Here is a 13,844-nt window from a genome sequence, read left to right on the forward strand (position 1 = left end):
GAGGACCCGGAATAAATCCCCGTGACCAAGGGGAGAGAGACATGCAAATTCTAAACATGGAACAGGCGTCAGGGTTGTGATCGAATCCACGACCTGTATACCAGGTGTGATAGTAAACATCTCACTAGCCACCGTGTCCGTGACGTGATGGAAAGTGTCGAGCCAGATGATTTCTTGCACGAACGCACGCAAGAACGAGGAAGTTCACACAAACAAAATATATTACACTCCCTCCGGGCATATATCACATTTCATCGTTACAGACAAGACTGGCTCCTGCCTGTCCTTATGTATACAATGGTAGAAATACCAATGGCAAAAAAGAGCACTCTTCGTCAGTTGTATTTTCCCCTTATCAAACGATCAGTCATTGTCAGCCAGCAGAAAATCAACGCTGAACAAATGCCTCTCCAAATCGCACTTTAATCTACCCCTAGATCATCCGGTGATGCGAAAAACGCTGACCCAGCACCTGCCACGCAAGGCATGACTTCTGTGCTCTGTTTTCTTCAGTGGGGCCGTCCTCTTGGATGCATTTCTTTGGCTGCCACTCAACATCGTTGACCATGAACTATGTATGTGTGCATGTGTATGTATGTCTTTGTATGTATGTGGCGAGCGGTGGCGCATTGGTTAGCTGTAATGTGCTACAAACCCGGCGACCAGAGTAGGTGGCCAGCACCACGTCTGGCTTTGTTTGTCTCCCCAGTGGCGACGTTTACTACACATTGGATCAGGTACTCATTTGAGGCTGAGTTTACCTAGGGGAGGCCTAGAGTCAGTTAATTTCGCCGCTGGTGTTGGTGGCCGTGAGCGGGTATCAAACTCTGCCGGGTTGACAGTGCAGTGTATTGCTAACCGCTCTGCTACCGCTCCCCACACTTAAAATTTTTCACACACACACTCATTCACTCTCACACATTCACTCACTCTGATAAAACGGGAGAACGTACACAACTCTATACACTGAAAGGCGCCCCAGTGGAGAATTGGAGTTAGACCATTTTTTGCTGTAAGGCACAAGTAAGGAATTTCAAGAAGTTTAACACGTAGGCTTTCGCGACTAATATCCATAATAGAGATTTTTTGGGTTAGATTGCGTAAATATATAAACTTGATGATGATGATGATTTTTTAAAGTTTTAATTCTCATGATGATGATACTACAATGAGAGAATTAAAACTTAAAAATTATAGCCATTTTAAATATAAAAGCGGAGTTGTGGTTGTGAATTAGCTGTGAGAGAGGCACCGTGTTCCATTCTGGTCCGAGAGCTCATACACATCAAAACCAGCCAGATGTTAACTCCCTCGCGTGGTTTACAAGAGGTCGTGGGTTCGATCCCGACACCGACGCATGTTGTGTATTTAGATTGTGCGCGTCTCTCTCTCTCTCTCCCCATGGTCGTGTAGATTTTTCTCCGGGTCCTCTGGTTATTTTCGCTCCAAATTTAAAAACGTCCGCTATCGGGTATTTGGCTGCTGCTGCAGATTTCCACGTGATAAGCCACTTCGTTGAGTTATCATTCGTGGCCAGGTTGCTTCTGAAAATGAGCTATATATCTCAGCAACAGCCAAATACTACAAATGCATGTTTTTTTAAATGTCGAGGGGAAAATAACCGGAGAGAGAGACACGGAAACTCCAAAAACGGCATCATCAGGGTCGGGGTCGAACCCACGACCTCCTGTATACCAGGCAAGATAGTTAACATCTCCATAGCCACCGTGATCTCACGTAGTAAACTAGTGTAGTCTGCGCTCGTATGAATGTAGAAATAGCACAACCACACGAACTCTCTCCTGTGAGCTCTCTGTGGCCAAGCATCAGCTTCGGCTTTGCCGTTCAGCTCTTGAACATATTTTGCTGACATGCCCAGGGATATACTGTACATCTTTCCCACGCAGTCGCTAAAAGCCGTGCAAACTTACGACAAATATTCAACGGAGGTATTAGGAAGGAACAAAAATCCATCAAAAGTCAACCGAAGCGATTTCCTGGCTGATATGCAGAATCAGAGGTAACGTATGTTTTGCACAAAATTATCGTGAACGTAGTCGTGGGTTTAACTCTCCGACACAAAACAACCAGTTAGTGCTGAACTAGTAAACTAATTGTACACGTTTTGTGTTCCGTGACACAAACCCCTTACTGATATTCGCTGTGTCAGGTGGTGATGGTGGCTGATTTAAAGCTACATTTATATTTTTAAGCGATTTAACCAGAAATAAAATCCTTTATTACCGAAAATACTGAGGTTTTGTGACAATAATTACTTAATATTTTAACTAACTTTTATATTCCTCAACAACCAAAATATGAAATAATAACCTTCCCTACATAAGATGGATATTATCTGGTAAAGTAACTGTTTTTTTTTCTTGGAGCAATCGACAGAAACGATGGCATTGTCCAGAAAAAAAATGTGGCAGGTACCATTCCTGGCAAAAAACACGAAAAGTCTGCCTTCTTTATTCACAAAGTACCATGGAGTACCTTCCCCTGGAGGCAGGAGCGACAGTGCCCAATTACGATTTAGTGATACGCGACAGATATCGCAACAGCGCGGTGTTGCACTTACCGACTTTTAAAATTGTTGAGAAAGGAGCTGAAAATCTCAGACCAGGCGTGAATCTCGATCTTCAAACGAAGTCAGCGGACACTCACACGATGTATCTGTGTGCGCATATATACAGGAGTTAAGGGGCCATCCATATAGCACGTACGCAAAATCTATCAAAACTTGACCCCGACTCCCCCCCCTTTACACACACGTACTTTTTACACCCCAACCCAAAACACGTACGTACGCTTGACGCACCCCCCACCTCGAATCCTACAGAACTTCCGATATTTGATCCACGCAGAAAACAAAGCAAACAGATAGTTTGCCTGTCTCCCTGCAGTCGTGTGGATTTTCCTCCGTGTCATCGGGTTTTTCCCTCTACATTTAGAAACACGCGTTCAGAGTATTTGGCTGCTGCTATACATTTCCACGTGGTAATAAGCCACTTCGTTGAGCTGCAACCATCTGTGACAGCCATGTCGCTTCTGAAAAAGAGCGAAATAGCTCAGTGGGCTTTACACCTGGTACAATATCAAAGTTAGTATTGTTCACCTAACTCCAAGAAGCGAGCCTTGCTCCCATGGTGTACGCGGAATCATCAGTCACTCGGCATATCGGTAACGACATTGAAGGAAGCTTGGCAGTTGAAAGCTTTGGGCAGTTTCAGTCCCAGTCATTTCTGCTATTATAGGATCACCAACAGTGGAGGAAAAGCCAACGAATTGGCTGCATCAGCTTCTAGTTACCGAACGAATGCATGCCAATATTGTGCTCATTACACACAAAGCGCGATAACTTGCTGCTGATATCCTCAAGGTGCATAAACTATCATCATGGGAACTATGCTTATCATCGCAGCAGCAGTGGCTTTTGGCTAACCACTGAACAAAGAGGGCCACCGCTTTGTGCGGCGCTTTCAGGTGCGCTTCCGCAGCCATCTGGAACGTTCTTCCTTCCGATATTAGGAAGCTACGGGAGCTATGTATTTAAATCTAGTTTGAAGACTAATTCGATTTTTCGTTTAGTTCATTGTCCTTGGCCCGCACCTCCGATTATCACGGTTGGATACGTACGGTGCGAAAGAAGTTCAACATACATAACATGAATACATGCAGGTGACCAATTATTCATGGAATCCGGTTTCTATATTCCAAGACTATTTCAAAATGAATTTCAAGTGTTAAAAAGGGTTGATGTTAAAATAAATATGTTCATTGCTAGCTTATATTTGAAGAGATATTAGAGAAAAGTGACTCGGTGCCAGAGAGTGTTTAAAATGTCAAGAATGCGGAAAAGTACAAAGGTGTGCTGGATATCTGTGGGGGTCTGGCCATTGCATGCAAATTCAGGATTGTGGCTGCGAGATTTGCTGCAGTGATTTAGCGCACTGCCCTCTAAACCCCAGTCACATGAGTTCGATTCCCAGCCGGGACTAATATGTTATTAAAAAAAAACTTTTATTTTGCCACAACACCTCCTCTTGATTGTATGTCTAATCGCAATTTATTATAGCCTTCAATTCCTATTAGGCTCGGAGTTATACGCGAGATCAGCCATGTTTCAGACAGACAGTTATTCTAAACGTAAAGGGAAAAACCAGAAGGACCCAGAGGAAAATCCACGCTTATTCTGGGAGAGAGACACACAAACTCTAAATGTACAGCAGCAGGAATCCTCAGGGTCTGGATTGAACTCATACCCTCCTGTATACCAGGCGAGGTAGTTAACATCTCCTAGCCACCGTGGCACCCAGGACTCTGGCAGGGCTTTGTTGTCGTCTTGGTATTATGACGCCTGCAATATCTATTCTAGCAAATTGCAAACATTCGTTGAAATTCGATCTTCCAGCGTGACGGTTGAAGCAATGGAATGTTTAGTTTCTTTAATCCCTCCATCTCTGTCCTCCCCGCACTATAAATGGGTATTCCAGAGTTCGTCGATCAGAGGGTCAGTGCTTCCAGTTCCACCAGTATGTCTGGCCACTATAATGACAGAAGGGAAGTTTATATGAAATATATATTGTACCGAGCTGCTTTGCTCCCACATCTACCCCTCCTTGCTAGCACCATTTCGCATTGGCCAGAGTGATGGGGCGATAACAAATAACCCCCAAACATGCACAGGGAGCAGTGCCCCTCAAATCCAAAAAGTGAGCTGATAAAGGGGCTGTACGTGTACGTGCTTCGTTCTCAACCAGAAGAAAACCTAGAGACCTCTGTCCATCCGCTGATGCATAAAGAGCCACCAAAATCAACGTCAGTCATTTTCGTTTGTGTTTATTGTTGTTGTTACATCATTCCAAGTGATAGACAGTGAAGAATCGTGAAAAATAGGGGGGGGGGGGGGGATGGTTAATATATAACTTTCACGTAGGGGCGTCATGATGGCAAGATGTTAACTACCTTGCCTGGTTTATAGGAGGTCGTGGGTTCGATTCCGATCCTGACGCCTCTATATTTGGAGTTTGCATGCGTCTCTCCCATAAGATACCCAAGTTTGATTCCCGCTCACGGCACCAACACCAGCGGCGATTATCTGAACCGGCCTTGGGCCTCCCCTAGGTCGACTCAGCCTTAAATGAGTACCTGATCCGATGTGTAGTAAACATTGCCACTTGGGAGACAAACGAAGCCAGACATGGTGCTGGCCAACTACTCGGGTCACTCGGTTTGTAGAGCATTACAGCTAAGCAATGCGCCACTGCTCGCCACATACATATAAAGACATGCATACGTACACACATACATAGTTCATGGTCAACGATGTTGAGTGGCAATCAAAGGAGTGCATCCAAGAGGACGGCCGCACTGAAGGAAATGGAGCACGAAGTCACGCCGAGCGTGGCAGGTGCTGGGTGAGCGTTTGTCACATCGCCGGGTCATCTAGGGGTAGATCAGAGTGCGATTTGGAGAGGCCTTTGTTCAGTGGTGACTTTATCCTTATGGCGGTACCAAATAATGCAAAATGGCCGAGGCAATTGAATAGTTTATTTCTGGGACACTATTCGTTCGGGGTGGAGAGTGAGGTAGTAGAGTGAATCGTTACATCCTTGATAGAGATTTTGTTCGGGTCTACTGTGGGCTACCGCGTTGCAAGTGTGTCGCTAAATGCCCTTTGAAAGATGGATGAGGCTCGCTGCCTGTTGGCCATAAACTGTGCGTGTGAAAAGGCAAAAAAGCATATTTTGTTCTGTCCAATTTATTTCAAGGTCGTAGCACCAGATGAGACGAATAAGTAATTTAGAAGTCTCATAGTAGATTATTATTTTATGCAGGCTGTCTCACAAGCTCGTGGTCGAACTCTCCCATGCACCCTGCGATGAGTTTTTTTTTTCCATGAAAGTCAAACTGATGTTTCAGCTTTCAATGCTGGAAAATAGCCAAAGTAAGTGAAAACCAAATTCAATGTGCTTTATGTATGGATGTGTGCAGCCATAACAGATATGCTAATCAGCCAAATGAAATTGAACATTTTACCTGCAATTTTTCATGCATATATAGTCTTTGGTGACTGGGCTTAGACCATCAAATGCACTTGAGAACCCAGTTAAATTACAAGTGACTGTAACCTAGATTCAAACCTATATCCCAGTGGTTCTGGCTTAGCTCCCTGACCGATGAAGCACCCATCATTTAACAGTTGTACAGGCGAATTTAAACTTTGAATAGTGCATCGTATACAGCTCGTCGAGATGAGTCGATTGCCGTATCGTCGACCATCAGACTTAAAATGACTGCATCATGCACAATATGCGATAGCTGGGTACTATGGTACCCCGGGATACCCTCTTAAGGTTCATATTTAATTACCTCGGTTATTTTGTATTATTTGGAACCCCGGGGTACTGCCATCAGAATAAAATGTTAAAAAGGATGGTATTCACCAACATCAAGTCGTAAATGTTGCAGGTGATATTTGAGAAAAGTGACTCGGTACCAGAGGGTACGTTTAAAATGGCAAGAATGTGGAAAAATGTTGAGGTTATACCATTGCATGCAAATTCAGGATTGTGGAAGGGAACTTGTATGCAGCGGTTATCGCATTGACCTCTAAACCCCGATCACCTGAGTTTGATTCCCAGCCGGGGCTAACTTACTATTAAATCAATATATACACATCAATAATTGTCAGCCAGCAGCAAGTGAACCTTATGGCAGTACCCTATGGTACTATGCTGTCAACGTCTGAGATGCAGTCATTTTTAGTCTGTTGATGGTCGGCGATGCGGCAATCGACTCATCTCGACGAGCTATACACGATGCACTATTCAAAGTTTCAATTATCCTGTACAACTGTTAAATGATGGGTGCTTCATCGGTCAATGAGCTAAGCCAGAAGCACTGGGATATAGATTTTCATCTAGGTTACAGCCACTCGTAATTTAACTTAGTTCTGAAATGTAATTTAATGATCTAAGCCCAGACAATGACTATACAAGTATAAAAAATTGCAGATAAAATGTTCAATTTTATTTGTCTGAATAGCAGATGGCATGATAAAAAAAAAACTGTCTCGTGGCTGCACAAACACCCATCCACAAAACACACTGAATTTGGTTTTCACTTACTTTGGCTTTATTCCAGCATTGAAAGCTCAAACATCGGTTTGACTTTCATGGGAACGAAACTCATCGCAGGGTGCATGGGAGAGTTTGATCGAGTTTGAGAGACATCCTGCATAAAATAATAATAACAATTCTATTGTGAGACTTCTAAATGGCTTCTTCGTCTCATCATATGGCGCTACGGCCTTGAAATAAATTGGACAGAACAAAATATCCCGTTTTTTTCCGTTTAACATGCACAGTTTATGGCCAACAGGAAGAGCCTCACTCATCTTTCAAAGGGCATTTAGTGAAAATCTTGCAACGCAGTAGTACACCCGAACAAAATCGCTATCCTCAGGGGTGTAACGATTCACTCTACTCCCCCACCCTCCACTCCCCGGAAAATAGTGTTCCAGAAATAAAATATTTAATTGGCTTGGTCATTTTTATTATTTGGAACCCCGGGGTACCGCCATTAGGATAATTTAACAGGTAATATAGCTCTGGGCATTAGAGCTGTACGCAGATACGGTCTGTTCTCCTCTAACGCCACGTGTTTTCACGAACGCGAATTGAACATATGCAACGCGATTAACGTATTCTGGAATGAATTTTTTATAACGCGGATGCGAATTGGATATTGTAACGCGATTGAGTGACTAACTCTACGTGTTGCACACTCTAAATGAAGGACGTGGGCAGGTGCTCCAAATCGAAGGGAAACACATTTATTGTGGTCAATCTGTAAAATGCAACAGCACGTGTCACAAACAGCAATCCCCAACCGAGTCGCCATTAACCACATGACAGGTGTACAAGTCTGGTTAATCAATAACATACTCTTTGATTCTATTCGGTAAAGTCACGTAGGAAAAAAAAACAACAAAAATCACGACGTTTTGGCTACAACACAAGCGGCCTTCATCAGGTGAAGGGACCAGCCTGTCTCGAAGACTGGGCTGGAGTGAAACAGAGCCAAGCTCAGACTGCGACCTTTAAGCTGTGTGAGAGGGATTAAGGTGCCTTGACAAAGGAATTAGCGTAAAAATTAGCATTTGATTGGCGGACTTAGCATTCATGAAAGGTGTAGCACGCGGCAGTGCACCTTTAAGCTGTGTGAGAGAGATTAAGGTGCCTTGACAAAGGAGTTAGCGTAAAAATTAGCATTTGATTGGCGGACTTAGCATGATGAAAGGTGTAGCACGCGGCAGTGCACCTTTAAGCTGTGTGAGAGAGATTAAGGTGCCTTGACAAAGGAGTTAGCGTAAAAATTAGCATTTGATTGGCGGACTTAGCATGATGAAAGGTGTAGCACGCGGCAGTGCACCTTTAAGCTGTGTGAGAGGGATTAAGGTGCCTTGACAAAGGAGTTAGTGTAACAATTAGCATTTGATTGGCGGACTTATCATGATGAAAGGTGTAGCACAGTGATCGGCACCGGCAGTGCACCAGCCTGTGCTGCGAAAGTTTGGGGTACCACTACTTGAAAAAATATACTGTACCAATGAAAATTAGTTTAATGTTTAGTTCGATTTAGAACATCTTTACAATGGTTGCTTAATTTGAAACCATCTTCTCGGTTGAAATTGTGTCTGTGCTTGTAGATCTAAATTGCCTCGTGAACAATGAAATGCTAATTTTTTTATGCTAATTCCTTTGTCGAGGCACCTTAATCCCTCTCACACAGCTTAAAGGTCGCAGTCTGAGCTTGGCTCTGTTTCACTCCAGCGCAGTCTTCGAGACAGGCTGGTCCCTTCACCTGATGAAGGCCGCGTGTGTTGTGGCCGAAAAGTCGTGATTTTTGTTGTTTTATTTTTTTATCTACGTGACTTTACCAAATAGAACCAAAGAGTATGGATCCTTGCAGTCACGAAAGCTTCAAATCTAGAATTGATAGCCTCTACGGGGAGGGTTTTCACCTATCTGTTAGAGCTTTTAACAGACAACGGGACAAGAAGTCACAGCTCATCGAGACGCTGACCTTCCTCAAAAGATGCCGCGATCACAAGGTAATACCCATCGCCTTCACACTTACTTCTGCTGCTGTGTCCTCACTGAACTCTAAACAGATTCTGTTTAAGGCCAGCCTCTCTTTAATCTCAGAGAAGATAAGACTACTCCGTTTTGAACTCGATACTTTAGACAGGACTCTTCTACAAGCTCATTTAACGTTAACACAAAAAATGTCACCTTCTGATTGGAACCACGTAGACAACATGACTGCTTCTTCTGCCGATTCAATTTCAATCAAAAGCAAAGCTAACCTAATTGCTAAATTCAACCACCTATCAAAGAAAAACCCGGTTCCACAGATCACAAAACTAGACGCTAACAAAATTGTCATCAATCAGAGTAGCACCCCGATTTCGGACAATCTGAAAACAGTATTGGCTAAAGGACTAAATTTCGTTGTCACCCCAAAACATATACCGATAGATGATATCATTTCTCAGGTCGATGTAGCCCTCAAAGGTATAGGACACATCCAAGCAGACGTCGCGAGAGCTGAAAAAGCTACTATTCTTAAGAATGCTAAGAAACCCGTTATCAACATCAGCAAAGATGAACGCTCTGAACTCGCGAAATTAAAAGAGAGACATAATATAGTCATCCTCTCAGCCGACAAGGGCAATGCCACTGTAATTATGGATAAAAACTCATGCAACAATAAAATTCAGGACCTTCTCAATGATGGTAGTTACTCAAAAATTAAAAATGACCCTAATAATAGCCTAACTATAAAAACCAACAAGATCATCACAAGTTCGACCTCCTAATTGAACCAACTAAACGTCCCTCCCTAAAACCTGCTGCAAGACCCCCTAGATTCTATGGTCTTCCAAAGATTCGTAAAGAAGGCACTCCACTACGACCCATCGTATCCACGATCAACTCCCCTACGTATAAGCTAGCACGTTTTCTGTCGGATACCTTGCTACCTTTCACTGGCAAGACCTCCTCAGCAGTACTTAACTCAGCCCAATTGGTTTCTATGGTCAAAGACGTTGTACTGACCCCTGACGATGTCCTTGTCAGCTTCGATGTGATCTCCTTGTTCACCAAGGTCCCGGTACCTGATACCATTGATATAATTGAAAATTTGGTACAATATGGACTAAACCCCGAGGTACCTACGCTGGTCAGGCACTGCCTCACCAACACCTACTTCACTTGGAATGGTTCCTTCTACAAGCAAAATGAGGGTACTCCCATGGGTCGCCCCTTGTTACCAGTGATAGCCAATGTTTTCATGGAGAAATTTGAATCAGATGCCATCCAGACTTCCACCCTCAGACCTTCCCTGTGGAAGAGATATGTGGATGACACTTTCGTCATTTGGCCACATGGCCTCCCAGCTCTGAACCTTTTCCTACACCACATCAATTCCAGACATCCCACCATCGAATTCACCATGGAAGTGGAGAAAAATGGCAAGCTACCATTTTTGGATGTTCTGTTTGAGAGGAGACCTGATGGCTCATTGGGGCATTCTGTCTACAGGAAACCCACCCACACAGATTCCTACTTGAAGCCTGATTACCACCACCACCCAGCACAAAAGAATTCTCTCATCAAAACTTTATACCATAGGGCTCATTGCATTTTGGACCAACACCACCTGACCAGTGAATTAAAACATGTACACCTGGCCCTCAAAAGGAATGGATACTCTGACCGTACCATCCGCCAAGCTGTTTCTCCCTCCATACAGAAACAACCACTTGATACTCCGGTCAAAACCATCACACTACCATATATAGCAGGCATTACTAAAAAGATTTCCAAAATTCTAAAGAAACACAAGATCCAGGTCCGGTTCAATACAGTACATAAAATTCGTGATCTGATCCCATCTGTGAAGGATGTCATTCCTGACTTACAGTACCCCGGGGTTTACAAATTGAGTTGTACCTGCAGTGATTGCTATATCGGGAAGACGAAGCGACATGTCTCTGACTGAATTCGCGAGCACAAATCAGATTTGAAACACGGCAGAACGAATTCTTCTGCCGTAGCTGATCACTGTTACAACACTGTGGGTGATCATGATATAATTTTCTCCGATACCAAGGTTCTTTGCAAACCCACAGGTTTTTATCAGAGATTTGTTCACGAGGCAATTCAGATCTACAAGCACAGACACAATTTCAACCGAGAAGATGGTTTCAAATTAAGCAACCATTGTAAAGATGTTCTAAATCGAACTAAACATTAAACTAATTTTCATTGGTACAGTATATTTTTTCAAGTAGTGGTACCCCAAACTTTCGCAGCACATGCTGGTGCACTGCTGGTGCCGATCACTGTGCTACACCTTTCATCATGATAAGTCCGCCAATCAAATGCTATTTTTTACGCTAATTCCTTTGTCAAGGCACCTTAATCCCTCTCACACAGCTTAAAGGTCGCAGTCTGAGGTTGGCTCTGTTTCACTCCAGCGCAGTCTTCGAGACAGGCTGGTCCCTTCACCTGATGAAGGCCGCTTGTGTTGTGGCCGAAACGTCGTGATTTTTGCTGTTTTATTTTTTTACCTACGTGACTTCACCGAATAGAACCAAAGAGTATGGATCCTTGCAGTCACGAAAGCTTCAAATCTAGAATTAATCAATAACAGTTTTCTTTAAACCCAATTCGACTTCTGATAAACCATTTGTCTTTGACAGTAAACTTTGCACTTCACTATTCAAATATTACTTTCATCCTAAGCTGTATGTCTAGCTATACCATCCACTTAAATCAGTATCTTACACCCATTCCCGTACTGTATACGTACAATATACGTACTGTACGTGTCACCATGTGTTCTATTCCCGATAGCATTGCAAATAGTTATACTCTGGGTGCATGGGCATGGTTGAAGAATAACAGTATTTGCGTTAAATAATTACAATAATTACAGTACGTTATCCTTTACAGTGCACATTGCTCAAACCCCTCCTATCCTCTTATATTTAAGAGTTTCCGCGCGTGCGTGCTTGCGAGGGTATGTGGCTCACGGACGGTGGGCTTTGTGTAGTTAAAAATTCGCCAGGCAGCACGCCCTACGCCCCGGGGTGGGAACGGGCTATTCCGTTGTCTCATCCCTAAACTTTAAAGTAGTTGAATGAACAAAATTTGTGGCATTATTATTATTTTAATTATTTACTTATTGTGTGACATCGACCGTACCAACTGACGACAATTTGCCTGGGGTGGGGGGTTGGTGTGGACCCTGCCAAGTGATGCGCGTTCGCTCCAGCTCGCGGGGGAAATTTTATTTTACGAGTTTAACATGCAATAAATATATACATCATGCTGCGGATTTTTCTTCACAGTCTCATGTCCTCTTTGCCACCCCCCCCAACACAATGCGTCCAGTTTCTACAACAGAGTCCGTAGATAATAATTTTATACTGCTTAGATACCATTATTCTTGCACGGGCGGGGGCATGGCTGTGGGGGTAGTGGCCCAGCCTGCCAACGTGCCACCTCCCCCGCCTCTGCAATGTAGGCCAGGACGGGGGCTCCGCACGGGCCTAGGCCTGACCAAGCCTATGGTAAGTACACATTTCCTTGCTTCTTACGCTAACAACTCACGTTCATTGTTTACTATTATTAAACAAATAAGTTGACAAATATTACAATAATAATATTCTTAGCTCTTTCGGTAAAGTCACGTTGAAGGAAACAATAAAATAATAAAAAAAATATAAAACAATAAAAATTCTCACGACGTTTCAACCATAACGCAAACGGTCATCATCAGGTGTGAAAACCAACGGCAAGAAACATTTGAAAGAAGTGGCGGTTTGCATTTATTTAATTTTAAACGGTGTATTTATTTATTTATTTTAAAAACGTTAGCGCCACAGGCAGCGATTTGGCAGTTTATTTAGAAGGACGAGTCCATCTATGTTCTCAAAAGAGGAGGGGGGAGACGAAAATTAATGTATGCTGTCTGAAAGCCACCGTAAGCGTGAACAATCAAGACCTGAAATGGTTTATCAAATCTTTCCAATGATTGCTAAGCCAGAATCCATCTTCTCGGTTGAAATTGTCTCTGTGCTTGTATATGTGGATAGCCTCATGAACGAATCTCTCATGGTAGCCAGATGGCTTACAAAGAACCTCTGTCTTGGAGAAGTTAATGTCATGTGAGCCTACTGAATTATAACAATGATCTGCCACGGCCGAGGTGTTGGTCCTACCGTGTTTAAGGTCTGCTTTGTGTTCACGAATGCGGTCCGAGACATGGCGTTTGGTTTCTCCAATGTAACTACTACCACAGAGGCAACTTAGTTTGTAGACACGAGGGTACTGTATGTCCGGAATCACATCTTTTACAGACAGAACCAGATGACGGATTTTTATGTAATGTGTTGAAACGGACCTGGATCTTATGTTTATTCAAGATTTTGGAGATCTTTTTTGTGATCCCCACAATGTAGGGTAAAGTGATGGTTTTGAAAGGCTCCTCAAAAGGGTCCTTCTTCATGGTTTGAGTGATAGCTTTGCGGATTGTATAGTCGGAGTAACCATTAGCCTTAAGAGCTTGGTGTATGCGCTTGAGTTCACTGCCTATGTGTTCCTGGTCGGATATGCATTGCGCTCCATGGTACAGAGTCTTGATGAGATAATTCTTATGTGATGGATGGTGGTGGGAATCCGGTTTCAGATAAGCATCCGTATGGGTAGCTTTACTGTAGACAGAGTGGCTCATTGAACCATAAGGTCTCTTTTACTAGGACATCC

The 13,844-nt window shown here is 43.3% G+C and overlaps 1 protein-coding gene and 1 long non-coding RNA gene across 2 annotated transcripts in view; one reads left to right on the forward strand and one right to left on the reverse strand.

Moving 5' to 3' along the window:
* The window catches only part of LOC116957306 (uncharacterized), a 205,970-nt gene extending 200,738 nt beyond the window's left edge, over window positions 1-5,232 (reverse strand). Inside the window, exons 1-2 of the mRNA XM_032979380.2 lie at window positions 5,152-5,232; window positions 2,582-2,676 (exon numbers count right to left, since the gene is read on the reverse strand). The gene's annotated coding sequence lies outside the window, so the exon portion shown is untranslated. The remainder of the gene's footprint in view (window positions 1-2,581; window positions 2,677-5,151) is intronic.
* Window positions 5,233-11,963: 6,731 nt separating this feature from the next.
* Window positions 11,964-13,844, forward strand: part of LOC142905311 (uncharacterized) — a 41,801-nt gene continuing 39,920 nt past the window's right edge. Inside the window, exon 1 of the long non-coding RNA XR_012930568.1 lies at window positions 11,964-12,649. This is a non-coding gene — a long non-coding RNA (uncharacterized LOC142905311). The remainder of the gene's footprint in view (window positions 12,650-13,844) is intronic.

The sequence above is a fragment of the Petromyzon marinus genome, chromosome 72 (assembly GCF_048934315.1).
Source record: "Petromyzon marinus isolate PM22_M1 ecotype Great Lakes invasive population chromosome 72, UKy_Petmar_22M1.pri1.0, whole genome shotgun sequence".
Lineage (NCBI taxonomy): Eukaryota > Metazoa > Chordata > Hyperoartia > Petromyzontiformes > Petromyzontidae > Petromyzon > Petromyzon marinus.